This window comes from Manis pentadactyla, chromosome 11, assembly GCF_030020395.1.
Source record: "Manis pentadactyla isolate mManPen7 chromosome 11, mManPen7.hap1, whole genome shotgun sequence".
In the NCBI taxonomy this organism is placed as follows: domain Eukaryota; kingdom Metazoa; phylum Chordata; class Mammalia; order Pholidota; family Manidae; genus Manis; species Manis pentadactyla.
Window position 1 is genome coordinate 8,147,266 of NC_080029.1, and position 27,570 is coordinate 8,174,835.

Below are 27,570 nucleotides of genomic sequence, written 5' to 3' on the forward strand. Positions count from 1 at the left end.
AAAAGAACGAAATCTTTGTCATTTGCAACAACATGGATCGACCTAAAGTGTATTATGCTAAGTGAAATATAAAAATATAAAACAAACAAACAAAACAAACACTCATAAATATATAAAGAACTAATAACTGCAGGAGGGGAGAGGTATAGGGAATAGGAAAAACAGGTAAAGGGGATAAAGAGGTACAAACTCACTACCAATTATAAAATAAATTAGTCACTGGGATGAAAAGTATAGCATAGGGAATAAAGTCAATTATATTGTAATAACTCTGTATGGTGACAGATGATAACTACACTTATCATGGTGAGCATTTTGTAATGTACATAACTGCTGAATCACTATGTTGTACACCTGAAACCAACATAATACTATACTTCAATTTTTTAAAAAGCACAGGATAGGACTAGGCACTATTCTCCCTTTAACTTATAAGTAATTTGGTAGCACTATTAGAGTGAACAGTTTGCAACTTTTTGACAGGAAATATAAAAATCTTTACCATGCTAAATTCTTTTTAATTTAAAATAAAAATAATGCTGAGTCCCATGGAATTCTATATTATTACAATGCATAATGCCTGTTTCAGTAATTCATTTGCTCAACAAATATTTACATCTTACTCTGTGCCAGAACTGTTCTAGAAGACAAGGATTAAACAGACAAAAACCCCTGCCCTCATTAAGTTATTTTTTTAGATAAGTTTTCAAAAATTAAACCATGTCCTATGTCCCATGGTAATAAGAGCTAAAGGAAAAAATAAAAAGCAAGGACAAGGAGTTTGAGATGGGGATAGGGGGAGTTTAAAAGGCAATCTGGTAAAGCCTCCCAAGAAAGTGACTTTAAGCAAAGACCTGAAAATACTCTAGAGAGATAGTCATGCGGTTATCTACAGGAAGACCAAACCACATTAAGGGAGCAGCAAATACAAAGGTCCTAAGGCAAGAGAATGTTCTAGAAGAAGTAGGGAAGCCAGTGCAGCTGAAGAATCAGCCAGGGGAGAGCTGATATCAGAGATGCAAAAAGGTGTTGGGTAGAAATCATGTCCAACACACAGGCCACTACAAGGATGCTGACTTTAACTCTCAGTGAGACGGGAAATCTTGGGAAGGTTTTGAACAGAGGCATGGCATGCTCTGACTCACATTTTCAAAGCATCACCCTGGCTGAGCCGTCATTAGACTGTATCAGGGCAAGGCAGAAAGAGCTACCCTGTCTCACAACGGTGTTGCTACTGAAATAACCAATGACTGCATTAATCCTGACTGAGTAGTAAGAATGTCAGTCTTTTAAAAACTGCATTGACTTTGAACACAGGGGTGCAGAATACCCTAAGAGGTTTTCAAATTTTTTTGGACTTTACACAAGCTACCCTTCCCCCCAAAGAAGTCTTCAGTGCCAAGTAGAACAATTGATGTTAGTGTCAGATGGTCTAGGAAACATGTTAATCATCCCTTACTCTAGATTCTCTAAGCTCTGTCTTTAAGGCAATTTAGTTCACCAGGAAATTAAACATTTGAACCCATTTATCCCAAATGCATTTATAAAGCACCTCCAAAATATGTGCCAGAAACTGTGCTAGGAGCTGAAATACACAAAAAGAAAATGCAACCATTGGCCTCAAGAAGCTGCTTCATGCAGAAACATCATTCTACAGTTATGATTTAATATTAGACCACCAGCTTCAAACAAGGATCAATAAAATGCTCTCCAGGTAAAGAATGTTTCCGAATTCTTTGATAAAACTATTAAAGACAGTGAGCAGCTGGACAGATCTACAAAATCAAACTGTTCATGGTGGGGGAAAAAGTGCCTCTCCCAGTGTTGCAAGTTTTTAAGATATTAAGAGATTTCAGAAACTCCTCTTTTTCAGTGAGTGCCAGCAAGTTCCAAGAAAAATTATAAACTCAATTACATAAGTACCATTGTCTGAGGCAGTGATTCTCAGTCTTGGCTATACATCAGTACCAGTGAACTCTGCAGCATGGCAGGCCCTAGTTGACAGGAACCCTGGCGCCTAGCTGCCTTCACGCTGCCACAGGGCTTATGATGCACAGACTGGACCACTCATCTAGATATTCTGGTACATTTTCCTTTCTCTCCATTAAGTCATTCACTTTCAATGTAACGGCTCTATTACATGCAACTCTGCTCTATTAGAGGATTTGAATACAAGTCCCTTCAAAGTCATTTTAGAAGTTGGGTAAAAATATAAATTAGTGAACGAATGTTTCAAGGAGCCCCAAAAAATCACCCTTTTCCCATCCCATCATATCCCAGGCCAAAATCACTCATCTGTATTTCAAACTTATCTGGGATTAAAAAGTAATTACATGTTTTGGTCTAAATGGCTTCCTGCCAAACTACAGTAAGTCAAAGAATAAAATCACAAGAGATAATCGGTCAACAAAGAACTTCATCACCTCCTTTGCTAAATTACATCAGGAACAATTTGAAAGCAATACATCTAAAGATAATTCTCCTACAAATGAGCCAGCTAATCAGAAGTTAATTAATGTATTTGATTAGGGCTAAGAAATCAACTGAAAAATAAAATAATCTCGAGTTTATATAGCTACTTCCCAATCATATAGAGGTCTTCATATATTTACTTCATTTTATCTCCAAAATCCTACAATTGAGACAGAACTGTAAGGATATCCATAGGAATAAAAATACACTTATTGCCAAATACCATATAATACCAAAACCTGAGACACAGTAAGGTTAACTGTGAGTTCCAATTAGGGACACCCGATCAGTCCCCTGGTTTCACTCAGAGAACCATGCCTGTCAATAAAAATATGAAAAACACCTACGGCTATACAGTACCTTTCGTAACATTAACAAAGTAAGAGTCAAGTAAAACACAACAAACCATGAGAATACAGAAGTGAACCTCCATAGATAATGATCATGCAAATTCATAGGCTTATTCCTGAAAAACACTAAGTTAACTCAAACTGTAATACAATCTTTAGAAGCAATTGTCACACAAGTCATGTTTTCACACCTAAGCTAGAAAGAACTAGGTGAAGACTCACACTTCTAATTCTAAAAAAGAAAGTAGATATCGTCAGAGAAGAAAAATTTCTTCCTAGTCAGAAATTTTTTTACTTCCATTAGGAAAGTGATTAACATTACATTATAAAACTTGTTGGTAAATGTTTAAAATACAGTAACAAATGTCCTCCTTCAACTTTTATATCCTTAAATGATTTCTAAAAGTTCTAAAAAGTAACACTAACTGCAGAATTTTTAACTGATAGCACACAGTATGTTACAATTTCAAACTCAAGCCAAGGACACCCCATTGTCACCATTTCTCCCCAAAGGGAAGGATTCTGGCACGTGTCTGCTGCACACTTCTCTGACTTTTGATGTGATAGTTAGAAGATCCATCCCTGGAATCCTAACAGGAACCAACTATGAAGAAGGCACTCAGTAACATTCATTTGCCTGCAGGCAGGAGAAACTAGAAACTTCCTGCTCGGCCTATGTGAAGGCATCACCTGGGACACAGGGAAGCCTGAAGACGACAACTTCAAGGGGAGGTGCTGCCTGGCTCCCCCACCCTAAGCCCCAAGGAAGAAGCTGAACGTTTCACATGTTCCTTGTTCTATTTTTTAGATTCCACATATTAATTAAATCATATGGTATTTGTCTTTCTCTGTCTGACTTAATATGCTTAGCAAAGTACCTTCTAGGTCCATCCATGTTGTCACAAATGGCAAGATTTCAGTCTTTATGGCTGAGTAATATTCTATCGTACCTATAATATGTACCACATCTTTTTTTATCGACGGACATTCAGGTTGTTTCCCTATTCTGGCTACTGAAAATAATGGCACAATAAACACAGGAGTGCATATATCTTTTCATATTTGTGATTTTGTTTTCATTGGGTAAATTCCCAGTAGTAGAACTGCTGGGTCATATAGTATTTCTACTTTCAGTTTTTCGAAAAACCTCCACACTGTTTCTCATAGTGGCTGCACCAATTTGCAATCCCACCAGCAGTGTATGAGGGTTCCTTTTCTCCACATCCTCGCCAACACTTGTTATTTCTTATCTTTTGGGTAGTGGTCATTCTAACAAGTGTGATGTGTATCTCATTGTGGTTTTGATTTGCATTTCCCTGTTGATTAGTAATAAGAAGCATCTTTTCATGTGCCTGCTGGCCATCTGTATTTCTTCTTTGGAAAAATGTCTGTTCAGGTCCTCTGCCCATCTTTTAATTGGGTTATTTGTTTTTTTGGTGTTGAAGTGCATGAGTTCTCTTTGGATGCTAACCCCTTACCAGAGGAATCATTTAGGAGTATATTCTCCCATACTGTAGGATGCCTTTTTCTTCTGCTAATGGTGTCCTTTGCTGCACAGCAGTTTTTTAGTTTAATGTAGTCCCACTTGTTCATTTTTTATTTTGTTTCCCTTGTCCAGGGTGATATGTCCAGGAACAAATTGTTCACGCTTATGTTCAAGAGATTTTTGCCTATTTTCTTATAAGAGTTTTATGGCGTCATGTCTTACATTTAGGTCTTTAATCATTTTGAGTTTACTTTTGTGTATGGAGTTAGGCAGTGATCCAGTTTCATTCTCTTGCATGTAGCTGCCAGTTTTCCCAACACCAGCTATTGAAGAGATTGTCTCTTCTCCACTGTATATTCATGGTTCCTTTATCATATATTAACTGACCACATATGGGTAGGTTTGTATCTGGGCTCTCTATTCTGTTCCACTGATCTACAGGCCTGTTCTTGTGCCAGTACCATACAGTTTTGATTACTATAGCTTTATAGTATAGCTTAAAGTCAGAGAGCATATCCCCAAGCTTTGATCTTCTTTCTCAGGACAGCTTTGGCTATTCAGAGTCTTTTGTGGATTCATATGAACTTTAGGATTATTTGCTCTAGTTCTTTGAAAAATGCCATTGGTATTTTGATAGGGATTGCACTGAATCTGTAAATTGCTTTGGGCAGGACGGTTATTTTGACAGTATTAATTCTTCCTATCCATGTCCATGGGATAGATTTCCATTCATTTATGTCTTCTTTAATTTCTTTCATGAGTGTCTTACAGTTTTCAGAGTACAGGTCTACAAATAACCCAATTTTAAAATGGACAAAGGACTTAAATAGACATTTCTCCAAAACAGAGATATGAATGGCCGATAAGCATATAAATGACGTTTAACCTAGTTATCAGGGAAATGAAAATCAAAACCACAATGAGTTACTACTTCACACATACTAGGATGGATATAAACAAAAACAAAAACAAATACAATAACAAGTACTGGAGAGAATTTGGAGAGATCTGAACCTTCATACATTGCTCCTGAAAGTGTAAAATGGCACAGCCACTTTGGAAAACAATTTGGCAGGTCCTAAAGAAGTTAAACAGATGACTATAGTTAAACCCTATGACCCAGCAATTCCACTCATAGGTATATACTTGAAAAATGAAAACATACATCCACACAAAAACTTGTACGTTAGGTGTGCACAGTAGCACTATTCATAAGTCAAAAAATGAAAAGAACTCAAATGACCTTCAACTGGTAAGTGGATAAACCACATAGTGTACCCCTACAACAAGATATTATTCAGAAATAAAAAAGAAATAACATACTAATACATTCTCCACATCGATGAACCTTGAAAACATAATGTTAAGTAGAAGACATCAGTTACAAAAGACCACATATTTAAGACTCAAATTATGTAAAATTTCCAGAACACGTGAACTGATAGAGACAAAAGCAAACAGTTTCTCAGAGTTGTGGGGGGTGGAAGAGAGAATGAAGAGTGACTGCTAATGGGCAGGGGTGGGTTTCTTTCAAGATTGATAAAAATATTCTAAAATTAGATTATGGTGTTAGTTGCAGTCCTGTGGATATGCTGAAAACCACTGAACATACTCTTTAAACAAATGAACTGTACGATATGTGACCTATATCTCAACAAAGCTGTTTAAAAAAGCTTAATGAGAAGAAAAATGTGAGTATCAGGATAATAAAAGAAGGAACAATAACTATACTGAAGTTACACTGTTCTGTGGAAACAAAAGTATACCTTCTAGAAGGGTAGAAATCACCCTAAATCATACCTCTATGAACACAAAGCAACCAGCAAATGACAGATTTTCTGTTATGCCTTCCAGGGTGGTTCTTGACTACTCTCCTTAGGGGTACAGCTACAGCATGTACACTGATATGACTATTGGGAAGCTTTGTCACTTTCCAGGAGTGTATGTGCAAGATGGAAGGAGAATTTGCTAAGACCAGAACTCCCTGATCATGAATGACTTCTGCTGATTCATAAGACTCTACATTGTATCTGTGATTCTTAGAAGTTCAAGCAGGAAACTGAAGGAAGGAACAAGTACAATAAATAGTATATGCAAATGACTTTCAAAAATGGAATTGGTGTCCTGAACCATGGCTTATAACAGAACGATGACACAGTATACCAAGAAGATCAGAAAAACATGTTTAGCTGGGGACTTCCCAACATGATTAAAAAAGCCACCTTTCTTCAGTAGCTTAGATGAAGATCTAAATGGTATCCTCATCATAACTGGTGGTAACATAAAACTGGGAGACAGCAGAAATACATTAGATAGAATCCAGATCCAGGAAGATTCTAAGTCTAAATAAAACTGTAAAATGAGGTAGAAGGATCTAAAAGGCCAGAGCCAGAATAAAAATCATAAGCGTTTCATTCAAATCCTTCATTTTACAGCTGAAGCTGAGGTCAGAAGGGTTTAATAACATGCCCAAACTCAGAGAGTACATTAAAGGTAGGTTAAGGCTGAGAATACCGGGACTCTCATTCCTGGGCTTGTGTCTACCTGACCCAATTCTACCTGCTCCTACTTGTATGGATAAACATATGGAAAAAAGGAACCTTGACCCCTACTTCACAACATACAAAATTCCGTTCCTGGAGACCTTAGCCAAGGTAAAATAATAAAGCTTTCAGAACACTAAGAAAAAAAAAACTTCATGACTACAGAGTAGCAAAAACTTCTTAGACAGGACATAAAGAAGTACTAATAATAAAGGAAAAGATTGGTAAAATGGAATTAAAATTTAGAATCTCAGTTCACCAAGACACATTGCCAGAGTGAAATGCAATGCCACAGGATGGGAAGAAATTTTTGCAATTCACACATTCAAAGGATTCATTTCCAGAATATGTAAGAACTCCAGCATTTCAATAAGAAAAAAGACAACTCAACTTGTTAAAAATGGACAAAACACCTGAACAGGCACTTGACAACACAGGATACCCAAATGGCTAACAAGTACATAAAAAGGTGCTCAAATCACTAGTTATCAGGGAAATGCCAATTAAACCACACTGGTATCTTCTACACAATCATAGAATGGTTAAAAAAAAATTTTAGTGTTGAACTGACAGTACCAAGCAGAGCCAAGGCTGCAGAGCCACGGGAACTCTCCAACTTTGCCAGCAACATTAATACAAAAACTTTAGAAAACTGTTTGGCAGTATCTATTGAAGCTTAAGATACCCATACATTCTGACCAGCATTCTACTATAATATATACTCATCAAAATGAAAATGTATATGAACCAGAAGATACAGACAAACATGATTACAGCAGCACTACGTATACATACTCTGAAGCAGGAACTCCGCAGAGACCCATCTGCAACAAAACGGATAAACTGGGGCATGTGTAACTTGTGCTGGTACTGTTAAAAGGTCATAAATTCTTGGACACATCTCTCATAAAGACATAAGGTCTGTATTCTCTCCCCTTGAATCCAGGAAGGACTGTATCTATCTCAACCAATAGAATATAGTGAAAATGATGCTATAAGACATTCAGGGACAAGTCAGTCACTCTCAGGAAGCTTCCTCTGCGAACCCAGACAACATGCTGTGAAAACCCAAGACCTTGTGGAGAACTCCACATGTAGGTGCTCTGGTCAACAATCTCAGATGGTCTTCGTCTTCAGAACATACCAGCTGAGGTACAATACATGTAAGTGAAGGAGCCTCTAAATGACTCTAGACATCAACCATTATAGAACAGGAACAAGATATCCCCACCATATTCCTAACCCACAGAATCCATGAGCATTTGAAAATGATTGTTGTTTCATCATTACACAGTAAAAGATAACCAAAACTATAGAGCTATAAAAAGAACAACAAACTGCATACAAAAACATGAATGAATCTCAATGCAATGTTACATAAAATAAGCCTGGTTAAAGAAGAGAATATAGGGTATAATTTCATTTGCATATGAGTTCAAAATCAGGCAAAACTAAGCTATAGTTACACAGAACAGTGGTTACTTTGGGTGGGAGTAATTACTGGAAAGGGGCACAAGAGAAGTCATCTAGAGTACTAGAACATTCAGTGTCTTGACCTGCATGGAAGTGATTTTAATGGGCTCACTTTGTTAAAAACAAAAAATCACTGAGGTAGATAGATACTAAGATTTATGCACTTTGTCCAGTATGTATTCTATACTCCAGAAAAGAAAAACATTTTTAATCACAGAACTTGGTAACCCAATAGATACAAGGGTGTGAAGGAGAAGTGAAGGATGACTCCAAGTTTTCAAACAGGATTGGCTAGGTGGTACCATTAACTGAACAGTTTAACTACGGGGCAAATAAAAACAGGAGCAGAAAGCAGAGACCACGTCCTATTCAATTGGCATTCAAGTAAATATCACAGTACTTAACACACAGTCATCACTCCAGCTTCTAAGATACTCCTCTCATTTTTATCCTACCTTTTTGCCCACCCCTACTTGGTCTTTTTTGCTTCCTTTTTCTCAGCCGTCTGTTCATACTGGGATTCCCCAGACTGCCACCTTCACTTCTCTTTTCAATCTGCGTCAGTGCACACACACTCACACACACATTCCTTTCTCCTGTATTTTCAAACCCAGTTGATGGCATTATCACCTACTTGTTCTTTTAAGGCAGAAAACAAGAATTAGGACTGCAATTAGCTAAAACCACAAAAAAAGACATTTAACTGTTAAACATAAGGTCTCATGTTGTGCCCTAAAATTAATGTGTACAAACAGGATGAAGGAGATATAGTTTAGCTAGATCTAGGGGCTTTCTTCAACCCTAAGCTCAGTGTATGATGTGCTCACCAAAGGATATAGCTGGAGGGAGCCAAGATGGCGGCGTGAGTAGAGCAGCGGAAATCTCCTCCCAAAACTACATATATCTATGAAAATATAACAAAGACAACTCTTCCTAGAATAAAGACCAGAGGACACAGGACAACATCCAGACCACATCCACACCTGCGAGAACCCAGTGCCTCGTAAAGGGGGTGAGATACAAGCCCCGGCTCCGCGGGACCCGAGCGCCCCTCCCCCCAGCTCCTGGCGGGAGAAGAATAGGCAGAGCGGGAGGGAGACGGAGCCCAGGACTGCCGAGCACCCAGCCCCAGCCATCTGGGCCAGAGTGCAGGGCGCTCGATACTAGGAAAACAGGGCAGCAAGAACAGTGAGCGGGTGCCGGAGGCCTGGCGCCGGAGGACATAAGAAAAAGCGAGTGGCCATTTTTTTTTTTTTTTTTTTGCTCTTTTGTTTTGGCGAGCGCTTTTTGGAAGTCTTAAAGGGATAGGGACCCCAATACAAGGGAAACAGGGCAGCAAGACCAGTGAGCAGATGCCTGAGGCTGGCGCCGGAGAATAAAGAAAAACGAGCGGCCACTCTTTTTTCTTTTTCTTTTTTTTCTTTTTTTTTTGTAGTCGTTGTTTTGTTTTGGCAGGTGCTTTTTGGAAGTCTTAAAGGGGCAGGGCGGGTCACTTAAACCAGAGGTAGGGAATCCGGGATCTCTGGGCACCCTAACCCCTGGGCTGCAGGGAGCAGGGAGGCCCCTTACGGAGATAAATAGCCTCCCAGCAGCTCCTGCTCCAACGCGACTCCACCACTTTGGAGTAGCTGCCCGAGCCAGGCCACGCCCACAGCAACAGCGGAGATTAACTCCATAGCAGCCGGGCAGGAAGCAGAAACCCTGTCTGCGCGCAGCTGCGCAGCACAAGCCACTAGAGGCCGCTGTTCTCCCAGGAGAGGAGGGCCACAAACCAACAAGAAGGGAAGTTCTTCCAGCCGTCACTCGTCCCAGCTCTGCAAACTATTCCTATAACCATGAAAAGGCAAAGCTACAGGCAGACAAAGATCGCAGAGACAACACCAGAGAAGGAGACAGACCTAACCAGTCATCCTGAAAAAGAATTCAAAATAAAAATCATAAACATGCTGACAGAGATGCAGAGAAATACGCAAGAGATATGGGATGAAGTCTGGAGGGAGATCACAGATGCCAGAAAGGAGATTACAGAAATGAAACAAACTCTGGAAGGGTTTATAAGCAGAATGGATAGGATGCAAGAGGCCATTGATGGAATTGAAACCAGAGAACAGGAACGCATAGAAGCTGACATAGAGAGAGATTAAAGGATCTACAGGAATGAAACAATATTAAGAGAACTGTGTGACCAATCCAAAAGGAACAATATCCCTATTATAGGGGTACCAGAAGAAGAAGAGAGAGGAAAAGGGATGGAAAGTATCTTGGAAGAAATAATTGCTGAAAACTTCCCCAAACTGGGGGAGGAAATAATCGAACACACCACGGAAATACACAGAACCCCCAACAGAAAGGATCCAAGGAGGACAACACCAAGACACATAATAATTAAAATGACAAAGATCAAGGACAAGAAAATAGTTTTAAAGGCAGCTACAGAGAAAAAGGTCACCTATAAAGAAAAACCCATCAGGCTAACATCAGACTTTTCAACAGAAACCCTACAGGCCAGAAGAGAATGGCATGATATATTAAATGCAATGAAACAGAAGGGCCTTGAACCAAGGATACTGTATCCAGCATGACTATCATTCAAATATGATGGTGGGATTAAACAATTCCCAGACAAACAAAAGCTGAGGGAATTTGCTTCCCACACACCACCTCTACAGGACATCTTACAGGGACTGCTCTAGATGGGAGCACTCCTAGAAAGAGCACAGAACAAAACACCCAACATATGAAGAATGGAGGAGGAGGAATAAGAAGGGAGAGAAGAAAAGAATCTCCAGACAGTGTATGTAACAGCTCAATAAGCGAGCTAAGTTAGGCAGTAAGATACTAAAGAGGCTAACCTTGAACCTTTGGTAACCACGAATTTAAAGCCTGCAATGGCAATAAGTACATATCTTTCAATAGTTACCCTAAATGTTAATGGAGTGAATGCACCAATCAAAAGACACAGAGTAATAGAATGGATAAAAAAGCAAGACCCATCTATATGCTGCTTAAACTCACCTCAAACCCAAAGACATGTACAGACTAAAAGTCAAGGGATGGAAAAACATATTTCAAGCAAACGCCAGAAGAAAGCAGGGGTTGCAGTACTAATATCAGACAAAATAGACTTCAAAACAAACAAAGTAACAAGAGATAAAGAAGGACACTACATAATGATAAAGGGCTCAGTCAAACAAGAGGATATAACCATTATAAATACATATGCACCCAACACAGGAGCCCCAGCATATGTGAAACAAATACTAACAGAACTAAAGGGGGATATAGACTGCAGTGCATTCATTCTAGGAGACTTCAACACACCACTCACCCCAAAGGATAGATCCACTGGGCAGAAAATAAGTAAGGACACGGAAGCACTGAACAACACAGTAGAGCAGATGGACCTAATAGACATCTATAGAACTCTACATCCAAAAGCAACAGGATATACATTCTTCTCAAGTGCACATGGAACATTCTCCAGAATAGAACACATACAAGGCCACAAAAAGAGCCTCAGAAAATTCCAAAAGATTGAAATCCTACCAACCAACTTTTCAGACCACAAAGGCATAAGACTAGAAATAAACTGTACAAAGAAAGCAAAAAGGCTCACAAACACATGGAGGCTTAACAATACGCTCCTAAATAATCAATGGATCAATGACCAAATCAAAATGGAGATCCGGAAACAAATGACAACAACAACACTAAGCCCCAACTTCTGTGGGACACAGCAAAAGCAGTCTTAAGAGGAAAGTATACAGCAACCCAAGCATATTTAAAAAAGGAAGAACAATCCCAAATGAATGGTCTAATGTCACAATTATCGAAATTGGAAAAAGAAGAACAAATGAGGCCTAAGGTCAGCAGAAGGAGGGACATAATAAAGATCAGAGAAGAAATAAATAAAATTGAGAAGAATAAAACAATAGCAAAAATCAATGAAACCAAGAGCTGCTTCTTCGAGAAAATAAACAAAATAGATAAGCCTCTAGCCAGACTTATTAAGAAGAAAAGAGAGTCAACACAAATCAACAGTATCAGAAACGAGAAAGGAAAAATCACGACGGACCCCACGGAAATGCAAAGAATTATTGGAGAATACTATGAAAACCTATATGCTAACAAGCTGGGAAACCTAGGAGAAATGGACAACTTCCTAGAAAAATACAACCTTCCAAGATTGACCCAGGAAGAAACAGAAAATCTAAACAGACCAATTACCAGCAACGAAATTGAAGCGGTAATCAAAAAACTACCAAAGAACAAAACCCCCGGGCCAGATGGATTTACCTCGGAATTTTATCAGACATACAGGGAAGACATAATACCCATTCTCCTTAGAGTTTTCCAAAAAATAGAGGAGGAGGGGATACTCCCAAACTCATTCTATGAAGCTAACATCACCCTAATACCAAAACCAGGCAAAGACCCCACCAAAAAAGAAAACTACAGACCAATATCCCTGATGAACGTAGATGCAAAAATACTCAACAAAATATTAGCAAACCGATTTCAAAAATACATCAAAAGGATCATACACCATGACCAAGTGGGATTCATCCCAGGGATGCAAGGATGGTACAACATTCGAAAGTCCATCAACATCATCCACCACATCAACAAAAAGAAAGACAAAAACCACATGATCATCTCCATAGATGCTGAAAAAGCATTTGACAAAGTTCAACATCCATTCATGTTAAAAACTCTCAGCAAAATGGGAATAGAGGGCAACTACCTCAACATAATAAAGGCCATCTATGATAAACCCACAGCCAACATTGTATTGAACAGCGAGAAGCTGAAAGCATTTCCTCTGAGATCGGGAACTAGACAGGGATGCCCACTCTCTCCACTGTTATTTAACATAGTACTGGAGGTCCTAGCCACGGCAATCAGACAAAATAAAGAAATACAAGGAATCCAGATTGGTAAAGAAGAAGTTAAACTGTCACTATTTGCAGATGACATGATACTGTACATAAAAAACCCTAAAGACTCCACCCCAAAACTACTAGAACTCATATCAGAATACAGCAAAGTTGCAGGATACAAAATCAACACACAGAAATCTGTGGCTTTCATATATACTAACAATGAACCAACAGAAAGAGAAATCAGGAAAACAACTCCATTCACAATTGCATCAAAAAAAATAAAATACCTAGGAATAAACCTAACCAAAGAAGTGAAAGACTTATACTCTGAAAACTACAAGTCACTCTTAAGAGAAATTAAAGGGGACACTAACAGATGGAAACTCATCCCATGCTCGTGGCTAGGAAGAATTAATATCGTCAAAATGGCCATCCTGCCCAAAGCAATATACAGATTTGATGCAATCCCTATGAAACTACCAGCAACATTCTTCAATGAACTGGAACAAATAATTCAAAAATTCATATGGAAACACCAAAGACCCCGAATAGCCAAAGCAATCCTGAAAAAGAAGAACAAAGTAGGGGGGATCTCACTCCCCAACTTCAAGCTCTCCTATAAAGCCATAGTAATCAAGAAAATTTGGTACTGGCACAAGAGCAGAGCCACAGACCAATGGAACAGACTGGAGAATCCAGACATTAACCCAGACATATATGGTCAATTAATATTTGATAAAGGAGCCATGGACATACAATGGCGAAATGACAGTCTCTTCAACAGATGGTGCTGGCAAAACTGGACAGCTACATGTAGGAGAATGAAACTGGACCATTGTCTAACCCCATATACAAAAGTAAACTCAAAATGGATCAAAGACCTGAATGTAAGTCATGAAACCATTAAACTCTTGGAAGAAAACATAGGCAAAAATCTCTTAGACATAAACATGAGTGACCTCTTCTTGAACATATCTCCCCAGGCAAGGAAAACAACAGCAAAAATGAACAAGTGGGACTATATTAAGCTGAAAAGCTTCTGTACAGCAAAAGACACCATCAATAGAACAAAAAGGAACCCTACAGTATGGGAGAATATATTTGAAAATGACACATCCGATAAAGGCTTGACGTCCAGAATATATAAAGAGCTCACACGCCTCAACAACAAAAAACAAATAACCCAATTAAAAAATGGGCAGAGGAACTGAACAGTTCTCCAAAAAAGAAATACAGATGGCCAACAGACACATGAAAAGATGCTCCACATCGCTAATTATCAGAGAAATGCAAATTAAAACTACAATGAGGTATCACCTCACACCAGTAAGGATGGCTGCGTTCCAAAAGACAAACAACAACAAATGTTGGCGAGGCTGTGGAGAAAGGGGAACCCTCCTACACTGCTGGTGGGAATGTAAGTTAGTTCAACCATTGTGGAAAGCAGTATGGAGGTACATCAAAATGCTCAAAACAGACTTACCATTTGACCCAGGAATTGCACTCCTAGGAATTTACCCTAAGAATGCAGCAATCAAGTATGAGAAAGACCAATGCACCCCTATGTTTATCACAGCCCTATTTACAATAGCCAAGAATTGGAAGCAACCTAAATGTCCATCGACAGATGAATGGATAAAGAAGATGTGGTACACATACAAAATGGAATACTACTCAACCATAAGAAAAGGGCAAATCCTACCATTTGCAGCAACATGGATGGAGCTGGAGGGTATTATGCTCAGTGAAACAAGCCAAGCGGAGAAAGAGAAATACCAAATGATTTCACTCATCTGTGGAATGTAAGAACAAAGGAAAAAACTGAAGGAACAAAACAGCAGCAGAATCACAGAACTCAAGAATGGACTAACAGGTACCAAAGGGAAAGGGACTGGGGAGGATGGGTGGGTAGGGAGGGATAAGGGGGGGGAGAAGAACGGGGGTATTAAGATTAGCATGCATGGGGGGGTGGGAGAAAGAGGAGGGCTGTACAACACAGAGAAGGCAAGTAGGGATTCTACAACATTTTGCTATGCTGATGGACAGTGACTGTAAAGGGGTTTATAGGGGGGACCTGGTATAGGGGAGAGCCTAGTAAACATAATATTCGTCTTGTAAGTGTAGATTAGTGATACCAAAAAAAAAAAAAAGGCAGTTCCTGTGTGGTGACCTCCAATGAGTTCTACACAAGGGTATAAAGGGCATATAAAAGTGTAGGCAAAGGGTCTGTTTGTGTTTATACAGAGGATCAAAGCCTAATTGGGCTACCCCAAAAATGAACTAAGATACAATATGAAAAAGAACTTCCAACATCAGCACTCTCTGGAAGACTCATGCCAGAAGATGATCATCAAAAAACCCCAACAAAGATCCACGCACTGCTACAGCTGTAGATGCACTCATCCCACCAGCTCCTGGACTTGCCATGGGAATGAAGAAGGAGATATCTAAGCTGGCCTGTGCATACAGTAAAACAACAAATTGGACTGGATCTATACTGTTGGAACTCAACCAAGAATTTGGAGAAGTGCAAATTGTAGCGCTCCAAAATCTTACAACTACAGACTATTTACTGTTAAAAGAACATAAGGGATGTGAACATTCCCCAGGAATGGGTTGTTTTAATTTGTCTGATTTCTCTCAGACTGTTCAAGTTCAGTTGGACAATATCCACCATATCATAGATAAGTTTTCACAAATGCCTAAGGTGCCTAACTGGTTTTCTTGGTTTCACTGGAGATGGCTGGTAATTACAGGTATGCTTTGGTTATGTAACTATACTCCTATTATGTTAATGTGTGTGCGCAATTTAAGTAGTAGCTTAAAACCTATACATGCTGAAGTTACTCTACAAGAAGGTATGTCAAAGAAATAATCAATCTTCCCATGTTTTCTTCCGCCTGCTACTTCTATAGCTTTTCTTCTTCCTTCCTAATTACAACCCTCAAATAGAATTCGTGCCTCATATCAAATTTACCGAGTATCATAATTCTTCCAAGTGGTAAAGATACCTCAAGACAAATGCTGGGCATAGAAGCCACAGGGCATAAATATGCAAAGAAGTAAAAAGCTAACCTTTTCAAACAATAAGGCTTCCCTCTCACTTACCAACTTCACATTTCCCTGTATGGCCCCGGAAGATGACTGGTTAGCCAGAGACGGGTAAGATTCCTCAAGGGAGGAACAACCTAAGACAGGCACAGTCGCAGGGGGGTCATCAGGCGAGAAATTGGGGATCAACAGAGGTGAGGCTTAGAACCTCACCCCCCCTGTTCTGAGAGAAATCTTCTGCATACGTGGATGTTTTATTGCCCTTGTCTAGCTTGGATTAACACATAGTCTACAGGCACACACCTGATCATCTACATTTGCTCTCTTACAACACTAAACTATGTTTTCTACCTTTATCTTGCATCTACCTACCACTTCAGCATTTTATTAAAAATAATAATAATAAAGAGAGAAATGTGGTATCCACATATAAATCAAGTAGAAAAATCAAATGAGTATTCATATTTGAACTGACTGTTTATAGTTCATAATGCATGAGCAAAACCAAAAGTTTCTGTGATGACTGCCCTTGTACTGCTCACCATGTAACTTATTCACTATGTAAGAATTTGTTCTCCATGTAAGAACTTGTTCATTATGCTTCAGAAGATTGGAGACTGACGAAAATTAGGCTTGGGGTGGATTAATGATTGTGCATTGAGCACTGACTCCCCTATACAGAATTTTATTGTTGTTAACAACCATTTGATCAATAAATATGAGAGATGCCCTCACAAAAAAAAAAAAAAAAAAAAAAAGGACAGACTTCCAATGGTAAAATAAATAAGTAACCGGGATGTAATGTATAGCATAAGGAATATAGTCAAGATATTGTAACAGCTTGGTAGGGTGATAGCTGGAACCTAGAATTATGTATATAAATGTTTTATCACTGTGTTGTACACTTGAAACTAATGTAATGTAATACTGTGCGTCAACTACCCTTCAATAAAAAATAATTATCTAAAAAAAAAAAAAAGAAAAAAGAACATAAGGGATGTGAACATTCCCCAGGAATGGGTTGTTTTAATTTGTCTGATTTCTCTCAGACTGTTCAAGTTCAGTTGGACAATACCCACCATATCACAGATAAGTTTTCACAAATGCCTAAGGTGCCTAACTGGTTTTCTTGGTTTCACTGGAGATGGCTGGTAATTACAGGTATGCTTTGGTTATGTAACTATACTCCTATTATGTTAATGTGTGTGCGCAATTTAATTAGTAGTTTAAAACCTATACATGCTGAAGTTACTCTACAAGAAGATATGTCAAAGAAATAATCAATCTTCCTATGTTTTCTTCCGCCTGCTACTTCTATAGCTTTTCTTCTTCCTTCCTAATTACAACCCTTAAATAAAATTCGTGCCTCATATCAAATTTACCGAGTATCATAATTCTTCCAAGTGGTAAAGATACCTCAAGACAAATGCTGGGCATAGAAGCTACAGGGCATAAATATGCAAAGAAGTAAAAAGCTAACCTTTTCAAACAATAAGGCTTCTCTCTCACTTACCAACTTTACATTTCCCTGTATGGCCCCAGAAGATGACTGGTTAGCCAGAGACGGGTAAGATTCCTCAAGGGAGGAACAACCTAAGACAGGCACAGTCGCAGGGGGGTCATCAGGCGAGAAATTGGGGATCAACAGAGGTGAGGCTTAGAACCTCACCCCCCCTGTTCTGAGAGAAATCTTCTGCATACGTGGATGTTTTATTGCCCTGGTCTAGCTTGGATTAACACATAGTCTACAGGCACACACCTGATCATCTACATGTGCTCTCTTACAACACTAAACTATGTTTTCTACCTTTATCTTGCATCTACCTACCACTTCAGCATTTTATTAAAAATAATAATAATAAAGAGAGAAATGTGGTATCCACATATAAATCAAGTATAAACATCAAATGAGTATTCATATTTGAACTGACTGTTTAGAGTTCATAATGCATGAGCAAAACCGAAAGTTTCTGTGATGACTGCCCTTGTACTGCTCACCATGTAACTTATTCACTATGTAAGAATTTGTTCTCCATGTAAGAACTTGTTCATTATGCTTCAGAAGATTGGAGACTGACGAAAATTAGGCTTGGGGTGGATTAATGATTGTGCATTGAGCACTGACTCCCCTATACAGAATTTTATTGCTGTTAACAACCATTTGATCAATAAATATGAGAGATGCCCTCACAAAAAAAAAAAAAAAAAAGGATACAGCTGATAACTAACATAGTATGTATAAGAAAGGTAATATTCTTTCCTACAGTAATAGAAGAAAAATGCTATAGAAAAAAAAAGAGAGAGAGAGAGGAAACTCTATTTTTTACTAATCAAGCCATGCCTAGAGTGTTGCATTCAATTCTGGGCACTACACATTAGAAATGGAATTAAATCAAGGAAAGCCACCAATGTGGGGATCTGACATGAAATCATGTCTCGTAAGAAACTGCTAATGAACTGGATATACAACAACTCAAACCAAGAAGACTTGATGACAGTCCTGAGCATTTGAAAGGATGTTAAGTGGAAAAGTGATTCAGTTTGTCCTAAGTGTCCCCAAAAGGCAGAACTGAGTAAGAAAAAGAAGTAGACTTCCACTCAATATCAATAACTTACTAACAGTTAAAATTTCATTAAAAACGGCATAGGCTATCTCCAGAGCAGGGGTTCTCAGCCTGGGATGATTGTGTCCGCCTGGCCAGGGATGCTGCTGCTAAACATCCCACACATAAGAGAACAACTCCCACAACAAAAAAATGACCTGGCTAAAATGTGACTAGTCCCATGTTTAATAACCTCTGTTCTAAAAGTATTAATTTGCTTGTTTTGGGAGGCATTCCACCGCAGACCAAATAATGCAGATAATATTGTATACATGACTTTGAGGAACGGTGGAATATGAACTGAAAAAAATATTTTGTTTCAGAAAACTCCAGAGAAAAATACCCTCAGGTAGTTAAAGTGATTGAGGAGGAGGAGGAGAAATATTTATTGAACTGTTAATGTAGGCCAGATATTATACCAAGTGATTCATGTAAAAATCAAAAAATTCATTTACAATCATGTAAAATTAGGTTGCCCTAATGTCTGTCATACGGCAGTCAGTATTTGAACTCAGATCTATCTGACTACAATTATATACATTGTCCAAAGCATAAACATTAAATGATTTCCAAAGCTTTTGTCCTCTAGAAAACAAGTGAAGCACATATTCTAGAAGTATTGGGACAATGTCTGAACAGGTTTGTACTCACTGCAAACCTAGTTGGCTAGGAGAAAAGAGGAAAGGATTACTTGAAGTAGTCCTGTGATGAAGGGAAGAACAATTATCCTGATTGTCCCCAATTGCCTACTTCTGTAAGAGCCAAGAAGCTCTTATATACCCATGGAATCTCAGTCAGAAGCTGAGATTAATGATGACATTCCTTTATCCATAGGCGTGAAAGCTCAGGATGGACAGACGTTTGAACATCCCCAACTGGGAATCCTGCCCTTAACAAATACACTAGATGCAGATACATGATTTCTTGGCTGCCTACACTCATGCCCATCTGTCAGGATGGCAGTATGCCTGCTCACATGTTGGTCAAACTGTCACCAGGGCATAGGTGCCAACCAATGATAGTTTTAAATGGGCAGCTTGCACAGCACTGTAAGAGCTTGCTCTTCTGCAGAAAAAAAAAAGTTCTCTGTGTTAATACTGAAGGGTTGCAATCACAAGTGGAATATTCTTGGTCCACCTCAACATTTCAGTGGAAAAAAGGTCTAGACTAGTAGAAAAGAGTCAGACTAAGAAACTAAATCAAATGGAAAAACTACTTTGAAGACGAAGAAGTAGATGCACGGAAGCATCTCTGCCGCTTTCATTAACACACGTCATGGTACTCTCCTGCAGTAAAATCCTTTGCTCAACAAGTCATCATTGATTTTTTTTAATGGGATGATGTGGTTTTCCATGTTCTAAATTAATAAAGCAGAGCTGCATTGATATTTAGTAGTCTGTCTAACATTAAGTTAGTTCTATCTGCTGGTTATTTTTTAAATGACAGAAGTCTAATATATATCCAAGATAATCTTTTAAATGCACAAAAGAAAGCAGAAACCCAATGAGATTCCCACAGATGAGCAGGGGGAAAAAAAAGTATACTTTGTTCAGAGAAAAGAAATCAAGAAATGAAGTGAATGCTAAGAGAACAAAAACTGAGTATTTTTGGTCACACATTAATAAATTACAACCTAAGAGTTGTCACCTGTCACATTCCGTTGACCACAAGCAAAATGTTCCTAAACTACCTCTAGATTCCTATTCTATCCTAAAAGATCTTTTGGATCACTGCCATGAGGTACCTAATTCTTACTGTCTGTAAATTCTTCCAGATTCCTGCCTAAAACTAAAACCCTAATGCTGCAATTTGAGCCATTTGTTCTTGTTCACTGCTCAGTGATTCTGAAGAACAGCTGGTCACCATCACTCTCTGAGTAGTTCTTCATATGTAAGTATTAGGACATCCTGATTGAACAATCCCAATCTCCTCTTTGCCGTGCTAAATAAAGTGATTCCATTAACTTTTCCTCACTGGACCAATTTATCAGCTCTTTGTACCAATTTATCACTTCAGTTCCTTACCTCTTGGTCTCTTTAGCATGGTAAGAAATGTCAACCACATCAACAATGAACCAATAGAAACTACTCTTCTTCCCACATGCAAAACTTAACAAAAAGTAGCATTAATGTTAAAGAAAGTGTTAACTGAAAGTCCAGCAGAGTTCTCAGTATCTATCACTGAAAACAGTGACAAAAGTCTGCAATCTACCATTACTCTTTTAGGAAGTACAAGGGACTTAATACTCTGAAGTGCCACCCTTTTTTAGCTTTCTGGTAGACATCTGTAATACAAAGTCGTAAGTCAAGCTAAGGGTCATGGTTATATCCTGTTCTTCCTGCAAACCTATTACTGCCATACAGGGGCCCAAAAACAACTTCTGAACACCACTTCCACCATATCACTTCCTGCTCAAGAGGCTCCAGTACCTCGAGGCCAGTGAAACTGATCATAACACTACAGTCTAGCCAGCAGTTCTCTGTACTCACAAACCCACTAACCTTCCTTTATTTCCCTCCTCCCCTTCATTCACCTGACTCCATAAAACAGCCAGTTCTTACTCACTTTTTCTAGGACCTATCTTTGCTCATACTAGTCTTTAAAATGTTTTCCCAGTTCCTCTCAAATTACACATACTTTTTTTCAGGACTCAAACCATGCCATACCTTCATAAATCTGTGTTAATTTTAATACTTAATTGTTTATTTCCTATCTTCATTTTGGTATACAGTTTACATACAGTGCAAGGCCAACTGATTTTTACAAAGATTTTTTTTTAAGTAACTCAATGGAGCAATGCTAATCTTTTCAACAAATTAACCCAAATGGATATCTAAATGAGACATAAAATTGTGGGACACTTAGAAGAAAACTTCTAAGAAAACTTCCTGACCTAGGGTTAGGCAAAGAGTTCTGAGACATGCATGACACCAAAAACACAATCCATGTAGCAGCAAGTTGGACTTCATCAAAATTAAAAACTCTTGTGCTACAAAGGACACTGTAAGAGAATGAAAAGACAAGCCACAGGCTAAGAGAATATGTTTACAAACCACCTATCTGGCACAGAACTTGTATTCAGAATATATAAAGGACACTCTAAGCTCAGTATGAAAACAAACCAATCAAAAAACGAGCAAAAGATTTGAACAGACAAGTCACCAAAAGATATAAATGGCAAATAAGCACAGGAAAAGATGTTCAACATCATTCGCCTTTAGGGAAATGGAAATTAAAACCACAATGAAATATCACCGCACACCTGGAATAATGGCTAACATAAAAAAATACTGCCAACAACAAATGCTGATGAGAATGTGATGAAACTGGGTCTCTCATACAGTGATGATAGGATTGTAATGGAATGCTAAAAAAGCTTAGCAGTTTCTTAGTAAGTTAAACACACACTTACCCTACCACTCAAACTTTATACTACTCCTTGGTGTTTATACTAGAAAACTAAAAACTTATCTTCACATTAATACCTGTACATGAGTGTTCATAGCAGTTTTATTTGTAAGAACCAAAAACTAGAAATAATTCACATGTCCCTTAATTTACAATAATTCACAGTTAAACTAATGGTTAACTAAAATGTGGTAAAGCCATACAATGAATGAGCACAGTACAATTAGCAAAACTAGGAAATTAACATTGACACAGTATTAGTAATTAAACTACTTATTCGAATTTCAGTTTTTACATTCTTTTTGTGTATGTATAGTCCTACAACATCTTATCCCGTGTAAAGATTTGGGTAACCATCACAGTAGGATAAAGAACCATTCTATCACCCCAAAGAAACTCCTCTGTGCTACCCCTTTATAGATACATCCTAACCCCCAGCCCTAACACCCCAAAAACTGACTGGTTATTCATTTATAACTGTGTCATTTTGAGAATGCTATATATATAAAAATGGAATCATACAGATCATACAACCTTTTGAGACTGTATTTTTTTACTCAGTACAATGCCCTTAAGCTCCATTCAAATTGTTGCATGTGTAGTGTGGCCCTTTTTATTGGGAATGGTGTTCCATTTTATGACTGTATCACATTTATTTGACCAGTTACCCATGGAAGAATGGGTGGCATTGCTTTTGTTTTGGGCTATTATAAACAAAGCTGCTATGAACCTTCATATGCAGGTCTTTGTGTGAACCTAAGTTTTCATTTCTCTACGAAAAAGCCCAGCAGTGCAACTCCTGGGTCATCTATTAAGTGTATGTTTAACTTTTTAAGAAATTGTCCAACTAATTTTGAAGTGACCGTACCATTTTTTAGTCCTACCAGCATCAGATGAGGTAATGCAAATTTGAAAGTCACAGTTTCTAAAATATTTTCTAAAAGCCTGAAAAAACAGTAAGATTAAGCCTCTTTGGTGTTATAACCTGACCCTGGTTTTGAAATAAATGAATTCTTTAACTTCTATCCAGATTCCCAAAAAACACCGTTTTCTTATTACCTCTAACAAAGAATTTATAGTTAGATATCATCAGTATGTTGATAGTTCTGCTCCCATATTACATAGTAAACTGGAATAAGAAGTGGAAAAAAGCAACATAGACAAGTAGAAACAGTGGAAATTTCTCTTTGTATGTCTTCCAGACACAGTCTATGAAGACTAAAGGCTTTAGCAGCACTTTTCTAACACAGTAGTATGAAATGTGATCACAATGTATAAGTTGATTTATACATAGTATCATCAAACAAGGGCATTTGTTCAGCTGTTACTTGGTAAAACAATTTGAGAAAAGTAATTAACCTAAAATAAAGCGACAGTTACCTTAGCTATGAGATTTCTAACCTCATGATTTCTTTTTAGTTTTAAGTGTAACTGATAATTAGATAATGGAGTCTCTTTGGGGTTCTTGAAACAAGGAGCTAGTTCTGGAAAAGACATATCTACCCCACAGCAAAGAGCAGCAAGGCAGCCAGTCTGCAAAGAGAAAATGAAATAAATGCACAGAAAGAAATTTAAAGCCCTGAAGAGTGGGATTGCACTGCCCTTACTCCTAATGACTCCAGTTCTCATTTAGTCCCTTATAATCAACTATATTGTTCCAGACATCCAGGTACGTAAGACAAATGTGTCCTTCCAATAGTTTGTTATTTGCTTAAAAGGTATATGACAGAACATCCCCAAATCTCAAACTAATAACCTTGCAATTTAATTATGACTCCACCCAGTATGTCATCCCACTTAATACATAAGGTTTTATTGGTATTTTTGTGCCTATGTTTAATGTCATCCTAAATATTAGCAAGTGTGATGTGTGTATCTTAATTTTCAAATTCGAGAGTACAAATTCCTATCCTATGGACCAGAGACACATGGAAAGGATATTTCAAAGAATCATCAAAATCCATGTACCTACATGAAGACTAAATAAATATGATTTATACTGTATTTTTCCAAGTTGAAAGAGGCGCTATTGTTAATAAAATCTTAATAAATTTACTGAAGAGAGTTACTAAAAGTGGTTTCTTATCATAAGTATTTAGGGATGAATATTAAAACTCCTATGAGTGGGGGGAAGACCCACCTCATACCTCTCTAGGCTCTCTAGACAACTTCTCTTTTTAAAGTGTTGCCCATTAAGTGATCCAGAACAAGAACAGAATCTGCTTGAGGCTGAAAGCAATGGTTCAAAACAACACTGGGAGAGAAGGAGCAGGAGTAAGTGAGAAAGTCCACGAAACGACTTCAAAACAGCAACCTCAGAATATTAGGAACTTTAACAGGGGGAGTGGGTACAACTCCAAAGGGCACAGACCTCTTGCGTCTTTATAATGGCAAATGAGAATACACAGGAATTTAGGTCAAAAGGGCCAAATATAGCATAAAGGACAAGCACATCTTGGCTATACCATTTAGCTCACTGCTCTGTCAGGATTCTACCCCTTTCTAAATTAATCTAACATCCTTGTTAAAAATTCCATATTTTTGACATTTTATCAATAATAGGGTAGTTTTTCAAAAGTGTCTTATACATTTACTGATTTCTGCAATGCCAGATGCTAGATAACCACAAGTCAAAAAGAATAACCTCTATTAATTTAAAACAAAGAAAACTTGCTTCAACAAAATACTACAGCACCAAGAAGAGACTGTACCTAGTTCCTGACACATAGTAGGCAGCCATGTGGTTTTGGTGAATACATGAGTCCACTTCTGCTGACTCTGTAAAATAACCTCAGAAAGCATGCAAAATACCCTCCAGTCCCATTCAGTTACCAATCCATTATCAAAACCCATCAAGACCAGCTTTCATGAAAGCCTCACCCACATAAAGGCAGCATTTAATGCCCACTAGGCTCACTGCCTCATATATGGAAATATCAGCATTGGCACGTGTGCATAAATTCAAGAGTCATCCTTCATTTGACGTAAGGTAAATTTTAAAGCTTTGCTTCCTTTCCTGTTTTATTTTTCAAATCAAAAATATTTTGTTTTATTTCTCAAATAAAAATTCTACTCATTGTGCATTTTATCTTATCAGGGATGCCTTTAAGGAAAAAAGATATAATTGTCAAAATTAAAACACTGCCTTTTCTAGACATGTGGGATATTCACTTTTATATTTATTATTTAACATTTGTTCTCAATTTTTTGAAAAGCCGGCCTATTTAAGAAAGTTAATTTTAGAGTCTATCAACATTTTGAATACATAACTGTCATTTTTTAAATACACACTTGCATCTTGGAATAAGACAGCATAAGGTTTCCGTGACCATTTCCCAGGCACTTACTAGCTTAATATATGCCAGGTTCTATGCTTGACACACTACTCCATTATCTCATGTTTCACAAATATCCTCATAGTTTCGCAGTACTGAACATAAGCCATTATACTATAAACGTGGTATTTCCACTAGATACGAGTACTAAATTTACAGTGATGCTTAACACAGGTTATTGTTATTAAACTCAAGCTGTTTTACTGTATTAACATAGAGTCAGTCAGCAATGGTGAGATGCACAAAGAATAACCATGTGTGTTAGTTTTAGCAGAGAACGCTATTAAGAAACTACTCAAGTTACATGACCTTCTATAGACAGATAAACATGATCCTATCTACCCAGAAATTTAATTCCAATTACATGCCATTTTGAACAGCATAAATATATCCAATTAAAATGATTATATAAAGAACCCTTGCTTCCTTCTGAAATTGCCTTAAAATTGTAGATTAAACTCTACCCAAAATTATCGTGCTCAGTGTGTCATAAAAAGTAAAGTGCCTAGATTCTGAACTCTGAAAAATAAATGCTGCCCTACAATTTTTACTCCTGCGAATTTCTGACTCAACAGATGGGCAAATTCAAAAAAAAAGAAAGAAAAGAAAAAGGATTAATGAGGCTCAACAGTTCCCTAAAACCACCATCCTCCCAACAGCAAAAGTGATATTTCCAAGTTGTTTCAAGAAATGAGGTGGGGGAGGGAAAGGAAGTCAGTACAGAGAAAGATAAACAGAAAAATTTCGAAAATTAAGGTCCTAATCGTCTGCCTCTCTTGCTCTCTTAATCCAGCTACTCCGAAGCTGTTTGTCGATTTTAACTAAATAACCTAAGAGTTTTGAGACCAGGGCCAAAAACTATTTCGGAGGTAGGAATTAGCTGCCCTCAAATAGTTTTGTTGCCCTTGAATACAGCTGCATCAGTAAAGGGTGCCAACCCGTCAGCTAGGGAAAGAAAACAGAGAAGGAACCGTCACAGGCGAAGGAAAATCCCTTGCACAACTCCCCACGGAGCTCTACCGTCTGGCCCCATGCCCTCCAGTGTAAACTCGCACCAGCCCCACCCGGACACTGGCAGTTTAGTAAGGGGACGTTCTCACTGCTCCCGGGCCTGAAATGCAATCGTGGAGGGAGGCTCCTTCTCCCCTCTCAAATCTCAAGTCAAACGTCACCTCCTCTATGATGGCCTCCCTCACTCACCACTCTGGCCCACAATCGCCTGTCCTCGTTTTAAGAGAGCTTTTCAGTGTATGCAAATTGTATTTGCTTCTATACGGTGTTTGCCTTGGAGAAAGTGAGCTCCACGACCGCAGAGGGACCTCGGTGGTCCAGGCTTGCACACAGCCCCCAGCTCTCAGACCCAGCCCCGGGCGCCCGGGATGCCAGCTAAGCCTGACCACGCCAAGACTTTGTCCAGACGTGGAATTAGGCCTGAGCGGAGGCCTGGCCTGTGCGGGCTGCTCGGGGCCGCAGCGGGGCCTGAGGAAGCCCAGAAGGGGACGCCGCGCCGCGCTGCCCGCGGCTTCGGGCACCGCCCCAGGTCACGGCCGCCCAGAGTCCGCCCAGCTCCCGGCCGCCCTCGCCACGGCTCCGCACTGTTCCGTTGCTCTGGGACCGCGCCTTACGCGAATTCCCTACCTCGAGCCGCAGATGCGTCGCCTTCTGCCGAGTATGAACTTCCCGCCGCTTCCTCCGACTTGCAACTTCGCGGCGGCGCAGACCGTGTCACACCCTGCAGTATGAAGCCTTCCCATTGGCTCGGCGCGAGCGGGAGAGGCGGGGCGAGCGGGAACGCCGAACTGCGGGGCGGTGCCCGCGCTGGCTCCCACCTCCTCCCCAGGCATGCCGGGAGCCGCGAGCTAGGTCTCCCACTGCATGCTGGGAAGTGGAGTGTTTTATAATCGGGGTGGGATGCGGTTCCCTCTGCTCCCGTGTGCTTCTGGGAAATGTGGTTTATGGCCTTTAT

At 38.9% G+C, this 27,570-nt stretch overlaps 1 protein-coding gene across 9 annotated transcripts in view; it reads right to left on the bottom strand.

Annotated features, from left to right (window-relative positions):
- VRK1 (VRK serine/threonine kinase 1) overlaps window positions 1–27,343 on the bottom strand; it is a 90,935-nt gene extending 63,592 nt beyond the window's left edge. For 5 of the 9 annotated variants that reach the window (XM_057488159.1, XM_036882301.2, XM_036882299.2 and 2 more), the window contains exon 1: window positions 27,201–27,343. The gene's annotated coding sequence lies outside the window, so the exon portion shown is untranslated. Of the gene's footprint in view, window positions 1–26,804; window positions 27,157–27,200 lie in introns of those variants that run through there. The other 4 variants (XM_057488161.1, XM_057488157.1, XM_057488160.1 and 1 more) reach the window with 4 other exon arrangements.
- Window positions 27,344–27,570: the final 227 nt, after the last annotated feature.